This window comes from Podarcis vaucheri, assembly GCF_965113315.1.
Source record: "Podarcis vaucheri genome assembly, chromosome: 4".
Taxonomy (NCBI): domain Eukaryota; kingdom Metazoa; phylum Chordata; class Lepidosauria; order Squamata; family Lacertidae; genus Podarcis; species Podarcis vaucheri.
In genome coordinates, this window is record NC_138762.1 from 105,498,139 (window position 1) to 105,519,288 (window position 21,150).

A 21,150-nucleotide genomic window follows, 5' to 3' on the forward strand; every position below is an offset into this window, starting at 1 on the left:
GGTACCTCATGTTAAGAACGGTCCTGGTTTCAGAATGGACCTCCGGAATGAATTAAGTTCGTAACCAGAGGTACCACTGTAATGGATTCAAGTTACATGAAAGGAGAATCTGACTAAACATCAGGATAAATTTTCTGATAAGAGCTGTTTGACAGTGGAATGGACTCTCTCAGAAAATGGTGGACTCTCCTTCCTTGGAGAGGTTCATAAGCAGAGGCTGGGTGGCCATCTGTTATGGATGAGCTAGTTGAGACTCATGCATTGCAGGGCTGGACTAGATGACCCTGGGGTCCCTTCCAGCTACAGTTCTATGATTCTATGTTGAATCTTGCTTGAGGTTAATTACATTCAAGTCATGCTTTCAGCAGCTCAACTTACTCATTTGTCAAGAATACGAAATCATGTTATCCTTCCTGGGAGCAAAATATTAATTCTATCTTGCTTGGAAGAAACTGAAACCTTTAGGTACTACATGGGTAGCTTGCAACCCTGGGGTACAATCCGCCAGGATGTTTTCCTGTGCAAGCCATGCTGAAATGAAGGAGAGCTGATTAAAGGTGAACTTACTGTCATCCTGAGTTATACTTTGTTCTACTGCAAACAAGTAAATCAATAATATGTTTTTGAAACATTTTCTGATCTCTCTTCCCACCCCCCAACTAATCTTAAATTAACTTTCTAAACTAGCCAGTCACCCTTTATTTAGCATTATCTATACAATTTCAGTCTGGAAAGGCCCTTCTCTATTGAAGAATTCTGATCATGTTATGAAACCTTTTATACATTCAGTGAAACACTCAAACCTATCCATATCGCCACACACAACATAAGAGGAAAATCAAAGGAGCAGAAAAGCAGAACAAGAAAAGTGGGGAGGAGGGGCGGGAAAGAGAAATGAAAAAGCAAAGAGAAAAGCAAAGCAAAGAAAGGAAAGGAAAGGAAAAAATAAAAGAGTGAAGAACTACAAACACTAGATGGTCCTAAATTCTCTGTGGTGGTGGTGGTGGTGGTGGTGTTGCTGCTGCTAATCAAATTTCTTCCCTTCCTTTCATTCAAAAGTATGCCAGAATGCCAAACACCAAGGTGGTAAACAATACAAATAAAACAGAAACACATTGAAAATATCTAAATCATGCAATTGTACATGTCAGTGTCAGGATATTCCGTTCCACCTTAAGGAACAGGCATGATTGTTGTATGTCACATGCCTGTTTACACTCCAGCACAGCTTGCTGGGAACTTCCGTTTGTGTATAGCTTTTGCTTTTGCTGTCTTGCTTTGGACACGAAAGGGAGCAGACATGTTTTCCTTTTGTCCTGATGTATGCTGATAAACTGCTTGTAAATATGCTTACACAACCTATCTCTGCTGAGTTGCATGCTCCAGCTTTTGAAGCTGTGGGTCTCAGATGCTGCAACAAGGACTGGAGATTGCCCGGCACACCAGCCAGTGGGCTGGAGCCAGCTGGGGGCCTGCCAATTGCCCCCATTCCTTGGTTGTATGCCAACAGTCAGATATATATCTCAACAAAAATTCCCCATACAGGCAACACCCCCCCCATATATGCGGGAGTTATTTTCCAAAAGCGCCGCACATTTAAGTGAAATTGTGAAACACCATTGAAACAGCCTGAAAACATCCTGTTCTGCCTCACCCTTCCCTTTTTGGGGACATTTTTAGGTTACTTCCAGGTTCAGTGTGATGTTTGTATGTGCGGTCACATACATATTAAATGTGCATAAATGAAATTCTCCCACAACATGCCACTTCCTGCCTGGTTTGGTCTTCTCTTTACATTTACACAAATTCTGATCTTTTCACATCCTCAGATTTCACAACAAGCACAAATATTCATTTGGTCATGATGGATTTCCATCTGCATTTGTTGCTAACATGTTTCTTACCCAAAGTTCTCATAGTCTGCATAGCTCATTCTCTCTCTCTCTTTGGAAATCATACTTCAGAGATTTTTCTGAAGAGCTGAGATCTAAAAGAAGTTGTTGAACTGAGATGTAAGAGGTTTTACCTGTTGATGTTGTTTGGGGAGTAGTGTATCCTAGCTATTGCACCAAGCCATCCTTCTTTGTAGCTGGCTGCAGTTGGTCCCATGCTGTGCTGTAATGCTTCTATGAGGCAACTCCACAAGCATTCCCTACAAGAATGCGCAGAATACATAATTAAAGGGAATCAATGATGTTGTCAGGCTATAAAAGAACACCAATTTCAAGATATACAGGAGAATGCATAGTAGGGTTGATTAGCCCACAGAATTATGGTCAATACTCAAAAACCATATATATGGATGGTTTCTGAATATTGATTATGCTATATGTATGTGTGTGCTTGTGCATGCCTTTAGATCAGTTCAGATATTTCCAAAGCACACAGGGAAGACTTCCAAAATCATCTGGAGACTTGAAAGCAGCTCCATGTCAGAATCTTAGTTAGCTAGAGTTGTATTCAGTGCTCATCTTACTCAGAGTAAACACATTCAAATTAATGGACCTGAGTTAGTCATGCCTATTAATTTTAATGGGTCTACTTTGAGAAGGACCAACATTGAATAACACCCTTAAGCTTTTCAATTTTGCAAAGCTCCCTATAGCTCCTTCCTTCCTTTGCCACGGCTGAGGGAGATGGAGGGAACTGCAGGCAATGAAAGGTGAGGCCCCCTTCCCTCACAGACTGCTTCCCACATCCGGATGGCACTTTGCTATCCCTTTTCAGTTATTTGGCAGTAAGCTGAGTTAGCAAGGCTGTGCCCAGCTACCTTCAGAGCAGAACCACTGAAATTAATGGATGCAATTTAGCCTTGTCCGTTGACTTGAATGGGTCTATTCTGAATATAACTTGATTAGCTGCAACCCCCACATCTCAGATGCTGGCCAAACATTTAGTTTGCTCTAAGTCTGGCACAAGAACAACTGCAAAGGTTATTGCCCCAAAATATCATCAATGAGGGGCTGCAGAAGCAAAATGCCATTTTAAGATCTACATCATCTGTTAAGAGTCACATAGCACACATGCATTTTATTCTGTTTCCAGGTGAAGAAGTTTTAAATATATTCTAATTGCTTACTTTTACAGCTATGCAGGGATGTTCAATTACAGCGATCCTTTTTATCCCCAAAAGCAGCTTGCCTGACATTTACAAGCACACCAGCTGCACACATTTCTTCCTGTTGCCGGGCATAACCATTTTTACATTCTATAGGAATAGGCGACCTTTGCAACTAAATTGGGAACTTCAGCACTTCTCATAAATATAAACAGAATCCCCACAACTTCCAGTCATAAAATACCTGAAACTAGAACTAACATCAGAATAATACAAATAGAAGGAAAGTGCAAACACGTACTTAAATAAATACAGGAGTCACTGCACTCTGGAAGAAGCATCATCACGCTGTTAGATGAACAATGTTCTCTCCAGGAACCAGCCCAGGGAAAACGGGCTCTGCAAGATGACAGCAAAATTCAGTTTTGTACTGGGCTGATTAGCATTGCCAACCCACATTTCCTTCTCACTCCCTGCAGCAGTTTTTATAACTTGGACTAAGCAATCCTCTTTGACAATTGTACCATTCTTCCCCATCACTTAACAACTTTCTCCACCCATTCCTTCTCCTTATTCTGTTAAAATAAGACAGAATACTCTGGCAGAGTTACAATGGTCTACCAACATCACCACCCAGTCGGAGCTTCGCTAATCTAGCATTGCAGCAGTATGAGGGATTTAGTAGCACTCATTAGGGGGATTCACATGAACACCTCGCACCCATGCCATTGTAAGACTGTGTAATGGTAAAGGGACCCCTGACCATTAGGTCCAGTCGTGACCGACTCTGGGGTTGTGGCTCTCATCTCGCTTTATTGACCGAGGGAGCTGGCGTACAGGTCATGTGGCCAGCATGACTAAGCCGCTTCTGGCAAACCAGAGCAGCGCACGGAAATGCCGTTTACCTTCCCGCCGGAGCGGTACCTATTTATCTATTTGCACTTTGATGTGCTTTCGAACTGCTAGGTTGGCAGGAGCAGGGACCGAGCAACAGGAGCTCACCCCGTTGTGGGGATTCGAACCGCCGACCTACTGATCGGCAAGCCCTAGGCTCTGTGGTTTAACCCACAGTGCCACCCGTGTCCCCGTAAGACTGTGTGGAGGATGTCAAAAGGTTGCACAGGGTATACCCATGGATTATACAGATGAATGCAAGAAAAGACACACACCCCATTCAGTCAGAGTCCTACCCCATGTGAAGAATCTCTTCCTCCATACTTCTGAGCATGGGTAGAACTTCTTCCAATATCTCTTGACCCTACAGATGTCAGGAGATCATGGCAGCAGCAGTTGGCAGGAGAGAGGGACAGGGCAAACCTCAGAGTCCACCCACTCCCTTGATGTGTTCCTTCAACACACTGAGTGGTTTGTGTGAACTCCCCTGCTGTTATCTTCATCCGGCTGGTATTAGTCCAAGATCGCACAATAAAGAGTAATAAAAATTACGTGTTTAATTCTCCTGGGTCTAGTGACCTGTGCAATACATCCACACGGTAACATTCCTTTGAGCAGGGAAGTTCATTGACAGCTGGACTGCAGAAAGTTGTTTTCATGGAACAGTGTTATTTGTTGACAAAGATAGCTTTAAGGAGATCATTCCATCAGCATGGGCATTTCTGTTTGCTTAACCTTATATTCCCCTTCCACCCTCACCCCAGCATGCTGTTTTGTGAGTTTTGATGCTCCAGAGCAGATTGGGAGGGGTAATGGGGAGGGGCAGGGAGAGCAGCAGGAAGTCCCGTTGCACTAGTGGTAATAATTTTTGCTGCTTTCCGTTAATGCAATGATTAAATTGAATACAGCCCATCCATTATTATAATCCAGGATATGGTGGATTGAGTGGACAAGATCAATAGTGGGACCAACGGTCAAGAAGGCTGTTTTGGCATGTACTGTAGAGGGAAGTGAGGGGCAGATGGGGATTGGCAGCCTGGGAACCTAGGGGAAGGGAAACTCCTAAACTTAAAGCTCCAATGCCTTGTGATATCTTCAGGAGAAGAAAAGGCTGGAGTGGAGTCCCTAAGAGGATTGGATGGCACCTTGCATTCCTTCTTCCGGCAACTCCCGCAGCCAAGCTGGTGCCAAATTCATTGCTCTGCTTTCCTTTGGACCATATCAGCAAGACCGAGAGGGGGGTCTTGTCTTCTGAGCAGCCCAGGACCTTCAGGCACACTGACCAGGCTTGGGGCCCCCCGGGGGGTCACTTTGGTGCTGTTGGGACAGTGGTTTGACTTCACCCCTGGAGGCACACTCCATTGTCTCTCAAGACAGACAGATGGGTTTCTGCTGCTGTTAATGTGTTATTTTACTGCTACTAACACTACAACACTTATATCCCAATCTTTCTTCTAAGTAGGTCAAGGTGCCCAGTTTCTCTTCACAGGGTTAGGCTGAGAGACTGTGGCTGGCTAAAATCACCCAGTGAGCTTCATGGCTGACTGGAATTTGAACCTGGTCACCTAGGTTCCTACCCAATACTCTGGCCTCTAGAATGCACTGGCTCAGAAGCATCGCAGAAGACTGGAAAATATTTCTCCAGCTGTTGCTGGATAATAATTATTGCAGCTGACTTGCACCATACCTACTGGCATTCCTAGGTACTTCATAAGTAATTATATTGTTTTTGATGTTCCACTCATTGCTATTTTGTGTATGAACTATGTATGAAAATGTTAGATGTATGAAAACGGAGGATTAAAGTTTCTTTTATACTCTGAAGTTTTGCGTGACTATATTGGAAAAACACAATGTTAAAAAAAGAGCAAGAGCAATATCACATTGACCTTAGGATGCTATCCTGCACCCAGTTATGCATGAAATCAATGGGATTTAGGCATGCATAACTGAGCTCATGGCTGGAGGCATAATGATTAGCAGCTGAAAAGGGAAAGGTGAAAATTCAATACATGTATTTAAAATTCTGTAAAGACATTACATCTTCTGTATCACATTTTCATTTGCTCTGTTTGGACCTGCAGCTAATTACCAGTGCTATCACCTGGAGATTTGGGACTCTGGCATTTACATCTAACCTTTAGGATATGCAATTCTATTCCAGAAATTAAATTTAAAAACAGAACCGTGTGCACATCGTTAAAAAAAAAGATATTAAGCTAGCAAAGTATTTTGTGTCCACTTGCTAGGGGGGAATGCCTTTATTATACTGTATGAGTTTAACTCAGTCTTCAATAAATGTTTATTTTCACTGCTTGTTGTTACTTTTCCACCCTTTTCGCTACATATAAGATGCTCTCAAATGAGTTACTCTGAAGTATTGCCATTAATTTCCGAGGAGACACTTGGAGAAACTGGTTGAGGATGCAGCCACTTTTTTTTCCAGATTAAGGCAATTATCCTGTCTGCACCTTCCAGAGACTAAGCCCTATCTAATGCAATGTGAGACTTAATTCTAAGTACAGTCATATCTCATGTTACATTTGCTTCCTGTTACGTTTTTTCAGGTTGCATCCTGCGGCGACCCGGAGGTACCAGAAAGGGTTACTTCTGGGTTTTGCCGCTTGCGCATGCGCAGAAGCACTAAATCGCACTTCACGCATGTGCACAAGAGCCAAATCGTGCCACACACCTGCGCATATATGGCGCTTCATGTTGCGGGCTTTTCATGTTGCGAACAGGCCTCTAGAACTGATCCCATTCGCAACCAGAGGTACCACTGTAATGGACCTAGGATTGTACTGTAATGGAGCAATTCTAAGGTCCCTCCAAGGATGGCTGAAGAACCATTTGGTGTCTGTGACTTTCCTCCATGACCATGGGGTGGGAAATCCATAAGCAGGAGAGGAGACCTGCCACCAGGGGCCTCCTAAGTGTGGAAGTGCAAAGCCAAGAAGTTAGTGCTCCAACAATGGTAGAAGGAGAAAGGCTGTGTATGTTGGGGGCGTCCAGAGATGGATGGAGAGAGGGGGGCGAGGTTCAATTCAGTTCACATTTAAAAATGAACCTACCAAGTTCTCACTTTCCCAAACAATACATGGACCAGATCACTGTCGTCCTTTGAAATGGCAGCCCTAATTCAGGGATTGCAATGCTATGTAGCTGGTGAGACACAAGCCTAATTCCACAACTGCAAGGGCAGCTAACAACCCACGGTGCCCAGATGTAAACGGGGGCCTGCTAACTGTCCTCCCCCAGCTGTTTGTGGCCCCTAGGGGGTCCTATTCTGGTGGGAATGAGGCTTCTTTCTTTGTCCTTTCTAAGGCACTCTTCTCTCAACGATCCTCTTCGGGGAGATCTGGCAAAGGAACTGAGCACCGGGCCCAGGGCAGTCTGGGGTGGCATCTACAAACATATAAAAGACATTCTGGAAATGCCTTTTAAAAATAAAAAAGTTTTTTAAAATACATTGAATTTTCCATAAGTCTCATCATCACCATCTAGTGTCACATTGTATATTGCACTTAAAACAGGCTTAAAATGTTTTATTTGCAGCTGTGCAGCTGAGACTTGGCTTTAAAGTCCAGGAAGCAGCCCCAAGGTAAGCCCACGATTGCCCAATTTGCAGGCAGGGCTGAATCCAATGCCCCAGCCAGTGAGACAAGCTGTTAGGTGTCCTCACCAGCTGGGCAGCCCAGGACTTAGCAGCCACGCCAGATGCAACATGTGGCGACTGTGGCAGCCCACAATAACATCACACCTTGTGTGGTAAGTGGAGTTCTCTGAATTTTACAGTGCAGTTGTCCAGTCATGTGTGTGTATTTAATGGATATTCAGTCCTACCTTGGTTCTCGAATGGGATCTGTTCTGGAAGTCTGATTGACTTCCAAAACATACAGAAGCCACATCGGACATTTGGCTTACAAAAATAGTTTGCAAACCAGAAATCACTTCCAGGTTTGCAGCGTTTGGGAGCCAAAACATTAGAGAACTAAGCTGCTTGAAAACCAAGGTATGACTGTACTGGTATAAAGTGCATAAAATGCATATATATACAAAAGTAGCATAAAATGCATTATACTAAGCAAAAGTGCTTTGTCATAGCATGTGCATGCTTTATTACTGTATATATTATTGTAATAATTCAATCAGGAACCTTATGGTAAAGGGTGGGTAAGGAATCTAATTAATTAAATTAATTTATTTTTTAAATGTTATTCAGAATTGCTTAACATCTATAACTACATATGTCATGAAACCTCAGTGAAAAAGAAACTTGCAATGATCACCAATCCTTCTTATGTTAACAACGTCATGCACCCATTCAAAGCGCCTGGAAATGGATGAGCTTTTAACATATATAACAAATTTGCTGCGTTTTCTTTCAGCTCAATAATTATTGTGAGGTTATTTGGTTATATTATGATTTTTGCAATCTGTTGTGCTAACGTGTTTGGCGATGGTTGCTTTATTATCTTCTTCCAGCAATCTTGTTCTCGCTAATGCCGTCCTAGACAGAAACTGTCAGGAAGATGGGAGAAAAAGTGTGTCACAGGGACATCATCTCAGCAAAATGTGTTCCAGACCAGGGTGTCAGAAACTTGGAATATCTGTCATTTAATTTGCAAAGCTTACCATGAGCTTCAGTGGATGTCTACCTTGTTTGCAATATGTCCAAATTTATTCTATTTTCCTAGTGCAATAATACCTCGTAAGGATAACAAAACCACAAAAATAGGTTGTTGTTTTACCTGTGGGAATTGATATATTGTGGGTGGCGAGGCCAACAGAGGATGGAATACCAAATAAGGCAGGAGAGATGAAAAGGGTATCAGTCTACAGCAACTAACATTCTATTTTAATAACTACAACAGTTTCTAGGGAGGGAGGGGGGGAACACCAGCTCTTCCTTTTCATTTGAGTGATGGGCATATAAAGTAATCAGTTAACCCAAGGGGAAATGTATATATGGTTGGTAATCAATCAAACTTAATGAAAAGGAGAGAACAAAATACTGTTATTAATATACTTAGGAAATAGCTTTCTCATACCAGCAAAAGAATGTCTGAAAGAACAGGTGGTTCTCAGCAAGAAAGCACCTCTCTAGACCAAGTGCAGATATGGCTTTGTGTCTCTTGTAAGATTCTGCCAAGTTAGGATGTGATGGCTCTTTCCTGGCCCTGTGGTCAGTAGCGGGAGGTGGGGTGGATCCGCAGTGCCTTCCTGACCTTCTGACAGCTGGTTTGCTGTTGCTGATGGGAGGGAGGGAGGGAGGAGGCAGTGAGCGCAGTTCAAACACAATGGCAAGGGGGTTGGATTGGCTCTGCACTAAGCACGCCATTGCCTCACCCCTCTCCCTCCCAGGAAGCAGCAGCGACTAACTTTTCAAGAGGTCAGGTATATCAGTTTGCATTTCTTAGTGCAGAAAGTATTGATCTGACTGACTGACTCTTTATTTGCATCAGCCATCAGCCATAGCAATAAAACAACAATACGATATATAAAGAATAGAAATAAAAAGTCAATTATATAAAATACATTTTAGGGGTTTTGAATCAAATAGTGGATCTTATTCTGATTGTCCCAGCTAAAAGCCTTGCAACCTTTGCTGTCACCTGCTCATCTTGGTCTGCCAAGAGAAAGGACAATGTGGCAGTGGTTGGGCGACCTGGAATGGACAATAAAAGAGGGGTGATAATCTCATTCCACAAGTCTTTATAAAGAGCGCAAGCCAGAAGACAATTTGGTACTGCCATCTCCACAGGGACATAAGCATTTTTCGTGTGGAATCTGTTGAAATCGTACAGCCGAGGGCAATACATTCAATCCTGCGAGAGTAAAAGTGCATCTAGATTTTAGACTTGCTAGGTTATGCAGATACTGTAGAGTGTCAGAGAGTCAAAATGGGAAGGTGGAAGATAGTCATACCATGGGCAAAATTTCCTTATTGTGGTCAAGTTGTTCTGACGCTCAATACCATTTAGGCATGGACAAATTAGACTGTTTGCTTTACTAAAACCAAAAGTGAGTAGCTGTTGTGGTGCTAAACCGCAAGAGATTGGTCTGATGTGTAGAGATCTTTCATGTTCTGCTTAGTTCAAGAGGGTTCTGGAAGCTTCTCTGTGTGACAGAAAGTTCATGATATTTGGGTTATTGTTTGGGTTATACCTTCCGAGAAGCTGAGTACAGTTGGTTTAAACTGGTTCTCTTATCTCTTTCTGTCAAGGTCATGCTGACTATAAAAGTAGGGCCAGAAGGAGCCTGGCTTTCACTTTCTCTTTCTATCTCTTTGTTCTGGTGTGGTGTTCTGTTCTGCTATAATGTAAGGGTTTAGTCTTATTATAAGTTGTTAAGTTTAAGTTAAGTCTGCTGCAACTGGATTTCTTATGGACAGTGCCAATCCTGAATGTATTGGATTTGTGACCATTATGCTCATTTGCCCTCAGTATCAGTAAAGGTCTGCTGGATGAAGTACAATTGCCTGTGGTCTATTTTTTGGGAACTCTGCGTCGTGTTGAAGTCGTCATCCTCAACACGTACAACAAAGTAAGCGCCATAGGAACATCCACTACTGCCCGCATTCTCCCCATCTCAAGGAGGTTATCATATTACTGGACAGGTACAAAAAACAACAGAATAACCAAAATGTTCAAGTGATTTGAGAACTTTCCCTCCTGATAATGGCAAAACATTTGTGACTCATTTATTTTTTTGGGGTGAGGGGGGAGAAAAAGACTAGGAGGGGAGGGCCATAAAATAGAAATGTAGGTGGTTGTGTGGAAAGAGGGAGCTTTCTTCCCCTCTCTCAATATTCAGGGTTGCCTGGTAAAATCAATTTTGCCTCCTCCCCGTTCCTTGCAAAGCAGCAGCCAAACTTTACTTGGCATTCAGTATTCTGCTTCACCTGAGATAGAATGCTAGTTTGGGGTGGGTGTGTATATAACTCTGCCACCCAACAGAAAAGAAGGGCTGGGTGGCTTCGGAGGAACAGTTAGTGAGCTGCCTGCCATGGTATCCACTGCCTGAGGCAGGATCCCTTCACTTTGCCTAATGGTAGGGCCAGTTTTGTGACTGGCAGTAGATTCAAGAAAGGCAGACAGAGTTCTTCACACAACATTTGATTACTGGTTGACCTATGAAGTTCACTGTCACAAGATGTGACAACAAAGGTGATGATTTTGTGTGAAGTTGCAATATGCTGGAGAAAGGGTGCTGTTTCATTGGGTTTCATTGGGTGCTGTTTCATTGGTCACATGATTGTTCTCTGGCCACTTGACTGGGTCATTAAAATGCTCTTTCCTCCACATGGGAGCTGCCCAGGGCCAGCTCAAAGCATTTTGCTGCCTGAGGCAAAGGGCAAAATGGCACCTTCTCCCCATTCCATGTACTGAAGCAGTATAAACTAAGAGCAGAATCTTACTGCACCCTCCACTGTAACTTCTGGGGCAACAGTTAGTTTAGGGAGGCTGGAACAGGCTGTGTAGTATATGCATCTCTGTTCTCCTACAGCAGTGATGGCCAAACTCGGCCCTCCAGCTGTTTTGGGACTACAATTCCTATCATCCCTGACCACTGGTCCTGTTAGCTAGGGATCATGGGAGTTGTAGTCCAAAAACAGCTGGAGGGCCAAGTTTGGCCATCACTGTCCTACAGCTACCACTGCTGACCATCCTACAGCTATGATCTGCTGCCTGAAGCAGTGACCTCCCTTTGTCCAATGGCTGGCCCTGGAGCTGTTCATGGGCAAACAGATCCCACACAGCTTGGGGGAGCATTTATAAGGTACCTGAAGATGGAAGAAAAGTGATGAAAAAGTGTGACTGCTTTAGATGTTCATTGGACATCTGCATTTCCATGTTCCTTATAGAGCAAGAACAAAAGTGAAACTTTTTTTTAAAATCAGCAAATCTTAAATCTAGCCAAGATTACTTTCTGATGTCTAACAAAAACAAAATATAAATCTCAACCATAAGTACATATTTGTGAGAAATGGCGAGTAATCAATATAATTTTAACAAGAGGGGTCTATATATTACAGATTTCATAACGAGATTTCAGCATTCACTTTTTGACTGGTGGTGTGCTATTCTGAATAAAGTGGGCATTTCACCATCTATATTTAGCATTCCTGAATGCTCGGAGGATAGATTGTCTTTAATGTATTAAAGATATTTAGTAAAGTTCAGGATATTAAATTTTGAAAAATAGCTACCTACCACGCACAGTTGTTACTTTTCATAGCATCCTTACATAATCTTGAAACACTCATAAATGTTTTATGAAGACTTGCAATGCCACATTCCTATAAAGTGTTTCAAATTCTCTTTCCCACGACTTTTCAGGAATGTAAAATGAGGGCTGCAGTGTATATGAATTTTTTGCTTATAAATCTTCATCAATATTTCATCAGCTGTTTATATGACCTTGCAGTCAATGGCCATAAAGATAATTTCAGCTTCTCTCAAGAGCTTCAGTAAATATTCCTTTAAAAGAGGGACCAGACCTGCACTGTAACATTTTAATTAAATATTTCCCGATCGAATTGTGCAGAGTGTGAGATGCCAGTTGTTTATTTTCTTTTTAATGAAAGGAAAGCAGGAAATGAATGGCCTGGTTCACACAGCATGTGGATCACTCAGTTACTCCAACATTCATCAGTTTTTGGGTGCAAGCAAGGTAGACAGTGTTTTCCCAGACATCCTTACTCTTGCAGCCTAAACTGATGGTTGAAGGGATGGCTTTGCAGATTCCAGGAACAGTTTCCTGTCTCCTTTCTTATCTCCATACAATCAGTGTAATTGAAAGCAGAGCATTTTTAACTCACCGGGGAGAGGGGGGGGGGAGAGAAAGAGCTTCTCTTTCTCTGTGTGCGCTTTGTCCCACCGCTGCTTCAAAAAGCAAGTGCCTGGCAAATGCACCCTATGCCTTTTTCCTTCAGAAGTCATTCCCACTGTATTGAATGGTAAAGGTAAAGGGTAAAGGGACCCCTGACCATTAGGTCCAGTCATGACTGACTCTGGGGTTGCAGCGCTCAACTCGCTTTACTGGCCGAGGGAGCCGGCGTTTGTCCGCAGACAGCTTATGGGTTATGTGGCTAGCATGACTAAGCTGCTTCTGGCAAACCAGAGCAGCGCACGGAAACGCCATTTACTTTCCCGCTGGAGTGGTACCTATTTATCTACTTGCACTTTGACATGCTTTCAAACTGCTAGGTTGGCAGGAGCAGGGACCGAGCAACGGGAGCTCACCCTGTTGCAAGGATTTGAACCGCTGACCTTCTGATCGGCAAGTCCTAAGCTCTGTGGTTTAACCCACAGTGCCACCCACATCCCCCTATTGAATGATACTTACTCATTAATAAATGTGTTTAGGATTTCAGCTTGCCGATCACTAAAGACAGCTGTGTGCGATCCCTAGCCCTCACTCCAAGAATACAGGCTGCAGAGGGCTTGATTTAATTAATTCCTTTATGATCAGGGTAATGTGTGAATTCATTTTTATATCTAATGGACCCTGATATAAACCTAGCTCTACCACAGATTTATTCTTTAGGATTACAATTTTGAGTGACCATCTACCCTGTTTGAGCCAATTCCTGTTTATATGTGTAATTGTTAATAATAATCATCATCATAGTTTTATTAGTTATATGCCACATATCTGAGTGGGTTGCCCCAGCCACTCTGGGCAGCTTCCAGCAAAATATAAAAACACAACTGGGGAAAAAAATCAAGCATTAGAAACTTCCCTCTACGGGGCTGCCTTCAGATGTCTTCTAAAAGTCATATACAGTGGTGCCTCGCAAGACGAAATTAATTCATTCTGCGAGTTTTTTCGTCTTGCGAATTTTTCGTCTTGCGAAGCACGGTTTCCCATAGGAATGCATTGAAATGGTTTCCCATAGGAAAAAGGAAACAAACTTGCAAGACATTTTCGTCTTGCGAAGCAAGCCCATAGGGAAATTCGTCTTGCGAAGCAACTCAAAAAACGAAAAACTCTTTCGTCTTGCGAGTTTTTCGTCTTGTGAGGCATTCGTCTTGCGAGGTACCACTGTAGTTGTTTGACATCTGACAGGAAGGCATTCCACAGGGAGGGCACCGCTGTTAGCATTGTTGTTGCTTTTGCTTTTCAAGTAATACCCATCATTATGGCACCTGAAGTGCGTGCAGAAAGAGGACTTGCGTCCTCTGACAGTGAGGACCAAGCCACCATTGTTGGAAGTGGACCAGAGTTTTCACCCTCAAGAGCATCACTTATCAACCATGCATTTATCAACCCACTCTTCACTGTAATGTGGTACTAGTGTGATGTGTGATCATATAAATTAAAACCAGGAAATAAAATCATAAGAGAGAAAAATAAAATGAGCAGATAGACACAGAGGCACACTTCTATTTGTTCCTTCCGTTGACTTCGTCTGGGCTTTTGCGTGACATCCAAGCTATTTTCCAGACTTAGGGCTACAAGCATCAGGTCTGCTTGGGAGTCAGATGTTTTCATCAGAAAGCCACTCTTTCTAATCTCATTCATTTGGGAGCTGGCTATATTTACTTAAAAACGGAGCCCTGCAGCACAGACACACACATTGCCTCACCTGCTCCAGGCCTGAGCCTTTGCAATCAAAACAGGTTTGAGCACTAAATTAAGCTCTACATCGGAGATTCAGAAAAGAAAAGAAAAGAAAAAGACAAAGTGAGATTTTGTGCCCAGCACAACCTTCCATGAAACTAGTCTACAATTCTGTTACTATGTGCTGTACTAGTGATATGTGAGAGAGTGATATGAAAAGGCTTTCATGGATCAACCTGAAAATGAAGACAGAGGTGAAATCTATTTTCTTTCTCTGAACTGAAAACTAGAAATGCTCACCTGGAAATAATTGTGCCTGCCTTCATAGGGACTACTAATACTTTTCAGCTCCTCTCCCATACAGAAGGCAAATGACAAACTGGTTTTGAAAAACGTTAGCCCACAGGTAGGACTTCTATAATTAGATGTGTGCTGATGCCTTACACTGCCTCTTATCTTGTGTTACCCACACTTTTCTCTTTTATTACCTGCCTAAAACTATGACTGATGCTATATAAAAAAAGATGGGGCTGTTGCTCGCTTTCATTAAATGGAGTCAACACAAATTAGAGGCTGTGTGTTGTGCCTTCTTAAAATTGCAGGAAGGTTCTGAATTTAGGTAAGATATTATATCCAAAAGGGGCCATAAACCCAAGTATATATGATGAACAACAGTGCCTGTAAATTAAATGAAACATGCAATTTTCCCCATTCATGAGCCACACCGGTGTGCTTGCAACCACAGACAAATGCCAGAGTGAATATAACTCAAAACCTCTCTAATGCTGCCCACTTCAGTGTTGCAGGAGGGGGCCTGGTTGTAATAATTCCATCCTTTATCATACCATCCATGGTTCTGAGTACATGTAAATGATACGTTTAGTTCAATGTCTGGTGTGGGGAATGCAATTTCACACTTTTTAATGCAGTGGGTGGCCGCCATGGCATTAATGCTTAAAAAGTACACACCACTAGCAGTATCCTCCTGGAGGAAATCCCACCTGGAGTAAATTCCCTTTGCTCCTGTACAGCAAAACCAATTAACCTCAGTTGGGATTGGTATACAGTTATTTTGCTTTTGATACCAACAAAATAGAGCCCTTTGTCCACCTTTATTCCCATTGAGTAATAGTCACATTCTCTTTCTTGGCAATGTTCTCCCATGTATTTGAAGCGGATTAAGCACAACATTTCCCTCCATAAGTATCCTTGCCTGCTGTGGCAGTATTCATACTATTTATACTTCCCTGTGGTAAACACCAAGTCAAACCTTCATTTAGGAATCACTTTGCTTCTTTTTTCCTCCTCTTTCACCTAGATGCCAAATGCTGGGGGTGTTATTTGCAGCGACCACTCCCTTCACATGTAAAGTTGCCATATTTTGAAGAGCAAAAAAGAGGACACATTTGCCGACTTCTACTTTTAACTATGGATCGCTGTGATGACTCTACCCATGAGAAAGAGGATGTGTCCTTGAAAAAGAGGATATATGGCAACCCTATTCCTGTGCAGGTTGTCTACACAGATGTTGCATGATCGTGGCAGAACTTTTACTCTACAAATTAAACTTTCGTGTGGATGTTGCCTTAGGGGAGCTGAAAAACAAGTTGCCCCAGTCAGTCTGGTGAGAAGTACTTTCCTTGCAAAAGAAATTTTCTTGAAGACCATTAGGAATCTGATAAATTGCTTGGTCTTTTCATGTTTGGCCTTTTTCAGCCACTGTTTTTGATCCTCTCTCTTGTCTGTTGAAGATCACCAGGTTCTGAGCTCATTGGTGGCGTGGCCCCAGCATGCTCCTGAGGTACTTGTGCCTAAGCCACTATAATTTGATTTCGTTCAAAGGTGCAACCATCCTTCACCAGTATGCCATAAATCAAGCCAAGCGCTATGGACCACAAGATGAAAATAGGTGGACAGCTAGGGCACATAGGTGGAAATGATTCAAGCAAAATTCTCTCACATACACACACGTCTCAGAAGCAGTGGAAACCAAAGATAGCAGATGGTGATGAAGTGGAGAAGGGACAGTGAGAGCATTCAAGTTGCCCCCCTAGAATGCTGTTCCCTACATCGAGAATCCAGTGAAGTGCAAGGTGGCATTGCTTGCACAGCAGACAACTCTACCTGACTCAAGTAGGTCCAACCTCTGGGTTAAATTCTGTTGGAAAATGTCACCTCACATCCATAGCTGTCAACGTTTTCCCTTTTTTGAGGGAAATCCCCTTATTCCGAATAGGATTCCTCACAAGAAAAGGGAAAAGTTGACAGCTATGCTCACATCTGACCTGGTTCTTTCCCCTGTGAAATTCCTATGAGGAGCATTGCCTGCTCTGAATGTCAATGGAAGGAACTGCTCTCCTCCTCTCCTCCTCTAGGATGGAGACAGTACTCAGGCAGCACTTGAGATATATTACTAAATACCATAAATGCTTAGGCTTCACATTTGTTACTGCTTTTCTGATACTTTACAAGGATGTTTAGACTGTTGCTCTACAAGCCAAGTTATTTTCTAGTTTTGCAATTTAAGATAAATTGCTGCCTTTTTTCTGGTTCCTAATGTGCCTTGATTTTCTATAGCCCTTTGTCAGCCACCCCTTGCTCTCTTTGACTGGTCTTCCAGTCATTTCCAAGTGAAGTTCCATCCTTCCTTTCTGCTTTATGGTCCCTGCTTTTATTAAAGTATATATTTCTGGACCTGATGCTTACAATGCTTTGAGGAGCTCCTACAATCCCATGGAGAGCTGGCTACCACTGGCGGTCCTCAACATTGTTATTCCTAATACGGTTTGATCGCCATCTGAAAATGTTCTCTGGAAGGAAGGGTAGAATTAATGACTTTCACTTTTTCTGGAAGACTGGTCTCCACCTCTAAGACTTTCCCAGGTCTCCTTTTCTCATTAACCCCTGTGTTGGGCCCATGCAAACAAGGACAGAACAATTACATTGCTTTATATACTCCAGAAGGAATGCCACAGAACTGCACAGGGATAAATGCAAAATCTGATTTTTGACATACTCCAGCATTAATTTATTCTTACTGTTGAAATATTCTAATTTTAGAGAACAATTAGTGGAACTCATTTCAGTGCTTTATTTAGCTTCAATTTAGCTTAGCCTACCATATTACTATGTCATGAAGCAATTTAGTTTACATGTCCTAGCACTTACCAATCATTATTCTCTGCCCTAATAAAAGAAGACAATTACATTTTCATACTGTGGTGACACATAATATGTTCCCATGAAAATGAGTATCTTGTAAGAAAGATATTATCAAAGTAACAGGCATAAGATTAGTTAAGAAGGGCTATATAAATATATTTACATCTATTACAAACTTTGACCATTTTCAGACAGCTAAAGTGTTCCTTTTGCAAGCTTTTTGGACTGTGGCCACAAAGATATGCAAAGAGATGCCCCAAAATGAGGTCACCATTAGCTTAAACACGGAATGTGGAAATCTCTGTTCCTCTAGTTGAAAAGAGCCATGCCAGGGGACTGGATTTTGGATCTGTGGGATCCCATTTTCCTCTCATACTAATGACAAGTGAGACAGGCTACAGCCCTGGAACAGTTGTTTTCCTCCAACTGGAATCCATAGGAGAAGAGGATTTAAAATTAAGAGAGGGGAAAGAACACTTTTTCCTTTGGCAACCGACTATCAATCAGTGATACAGCATCTAGAAGGTCCCAGATTTGGTGCCTGGCAATTCCAGTTAAATGGCAAGTGATGTGAAAGATTTCCACTGTGGGCCTGGAAGAGCTGCTGCCTAACAAACCAGATGGATCAATAGTCTGACTCAGTTTTATATATAATAATGTCAGTGAATTGTAGAATAAAGATGAAAAAAGAAACATACACTTAAGAGAATAACTGGGCTGGAACTTGCTTTTGGGTTATTACATCTCCCAGGAGTTGCACTGGAGAAATGGCCTGAACGAGGAAACCGACAACGTCCTGTACTATTGATTCATTGATGTCTCCCCTGCCCATTCATTAGTTAGAAAGGCAACGTCACTTCACTTGGAAAGGAAGGGGTCCTGAGTGGGGAGACCTCGGTTCAGGTCACCATCTACAAACTCTTGAAAGACTAAGTCCTTTCCAAATTATCTCAAGGCATCAGAAGGAGCACATCATAGAAGAAAATACGAGGAATTGTCCAGAACAGTATGATATTCTGAATCCCGCTGTCCCCTGAAATTCAGTCCTCATTTGTTGTGGATCTGACACCAGGGCACTCCTTTGATGGACATTATAAAGGAAATGAATTCTCGAGGCTTAATTGAAGTTAAGGAATTACTCTGTGAATATGCATGCCAGCTGCCAGCTTCAGTCATCTTAGATTTCGAAATACCAATTAACATAAATGTACAACACCTGGGGAAAGATGCAAATAAGATGGGAGATGGGAAAAGACGGAGAGTCATGCTGGGCAGCTGGCAAGCAGAATTCTAATAACGTGTGCCTAACCCCTCCTTACAGATTTCTGTACTATAAAACCTATGGGTCTGTAGGCATGTGCATGGAGGGACGGGGACGGACAAGTGTGCCCAGGCACACTGTAATGTTGCACAGAGTGACAATCCAGCTCTCTCAGCCACTATGACAAGGAGGGAAGGAGGAAGCAGACAGAGAAAGACTCAGGCAGAGTAAAAAGGCTGGAATGGATCTGCAGTTTCTACCTGCGACTGTTTGTGGTGGTGAATGGGGTGGGGCAGAAATTAGAATAGTGAGAGTGGGTGGTTACTGTGTGGAATTGGGGCAGGCAGGGAAGAAAATAAGGGAGAATCTACTGTATAAGGGTTTAGATGGGCAGAATCAACTGAAACAGGAGTAGGTTAGGAGGACTGGGATAATGTGACTAATATATTACAGATGCAATCTTCAATTGGCAAATTAACCATCTACAGTATTTGATGGGGACAAATATAAATTGATGGAAGCAAACTGGTTGGGTTGAAACTATAAGTGAATGCTTGTTTCTTTTTTTTAAAAGCCATTCCAGGTCATGTAAGTTTCTCCTGTAGGAATTAATCAAGATGGGCTTTCCTTCTAGTAATGATCAGGGCTGGCCCAAGACATTTTGGCACACGAGGTAGACCCCACAATGGTGCCCCCCTCCCCACCAGGGAAGAAAGCATGAGGGAAGATCTGAATCAGGAACAAGGGTGGAAGAAAGATCAGCAGCAGGATCTGCTGCCCCTGTGGATCCTGCCGCATGAGGCAGTCACCTCACCTTGCCTCATCGATGGGCTGGCCCTGGTAATCAGTAGTTGCTTTTTTAAAAAATGAAATAAATGGTATGTTCTCCATAAGCGCACGGTGGTATTTTGGTTTGTAAGAGCAAGATCCAGCCAAGCTGAGCTTGTTTAAGACCTATAGGAAGCAGCTGCTTAACAGAGCACATGTCTACTCAGAAGTAAGTCTCACTGAGTTCAATGAAACTTGCTCTCAGGTAAGTGTATATAAATAGGACTGCAGCCTAGATGTGCTTCCTTCTGTCCTTTCCGGTGGTGTTCAACTTTTACTCAGAGCAGACCAGTCGGAATGAATGAGCACAACTAAGTTAGGTTTATTAATTTCAATAGATTTACTCTGAGTAAACCGTAAGTTGACTACCGCCCCATATTTATAAACTTGTATGGATGTCAATAGAATCAAAACTCAGGTGTACTTGGCAAATAAAGGTTTTGGGGTTTTTTGTGGGAGAAACTTCAGCTGTAACAGATTAATTCAAGAAGATGACCTAAAACAGGTGGGGAATCCCTGCTTCATTTCTGTTTCAGATGAGCAAAAAGCTTGCTAAACCACACCACAGCCGGATGGTGTGTCTGCTGCAAGGTGTCAATGTCCACTTGTTCTCCCTGTTTCCAGAGGTGGAGCCAAAAAAAACTTTACAACTGTAAGGCGTCAACCCTCTCCACCACGACACAAAAAACTTAGGGGGGGTGGCAGCAGTATTTAAAAGTTCCCCAGAGTCCTACACTTGAGCGATCAAACCACAGAAGCTAATGAAGTATATGGTGAAGAGTTAAGTTTTAGTTTCATTAGTTTGACAAATAAAAATACTGTCATTTTTTACTATGAGTACGCATTGGGTAAATGTTCACTTCAAAAACCCCTGGTTGCACGCCCTAATGAAATGAGCCGTGCACACCTACAATAATGTTCACCACCATAGTGAGCCAACACCTGGAATCAAATGAGCATGGATATTCTGGAGCCAGCGATTAAGTTCCCAGCTGCTCCCTTTCAATATGCACACAACCATGATGCATTTAGCAATAAAAACAGATTCTAGCTGAAATGTCAGGTCCCTTCTGGAAAACAAACAAACAAACCAGGACCTTTGCTTCCTTTCCATAGCAATTCCACATTTCTCGCCCACAGAGGCAATTCCATACATGGAAGAAGATCCATAACGTGCCACAGAGCATGCCTGGGATTGTGAAAACAGAAGGACCGTCAAAAACTTTCCAAGTCACACAATATATGAATAGTGTGCAGTGTTTGGCTTGTTTTTATGGCACACATTGGTCTACTGTTCTTATCAACTGCTTTGAACCTTATTTGGAAAAGTCACATACAAATAAACGTGATGCTGCCGCTTCCATTCTGCCTTGTATTA

The 21,150-nt window shown here is 42.5% G+C and overlaps 2 long non-coding RNA genes across 2 annotated transcripts in view; both read right to left on the reverse strand.

Moving 5' to 3' along the window:
- The window catches only part of LOC309531769, a 303,126-nt gene that overhangs the window by 175,054 nt on the left and 106,922 nt on the right, over window positions 1–21,150 (reverse strand). The window lies entirely within an intron of this gene.
- LOC309531773 lies at window positions 2,051–4,326 on the reverse strand. Its single transcript, XR_014219445.1, has 3 exons — window positions 4,249–4,326; window positions 3,360–3,457; window positions 2,051–2,152 (listed from the first exon to the last, which is right to left on the reverse strand). It is a non-coding gene; the product is annotated as an uncharacterized lncRNA (long non-coding RNA).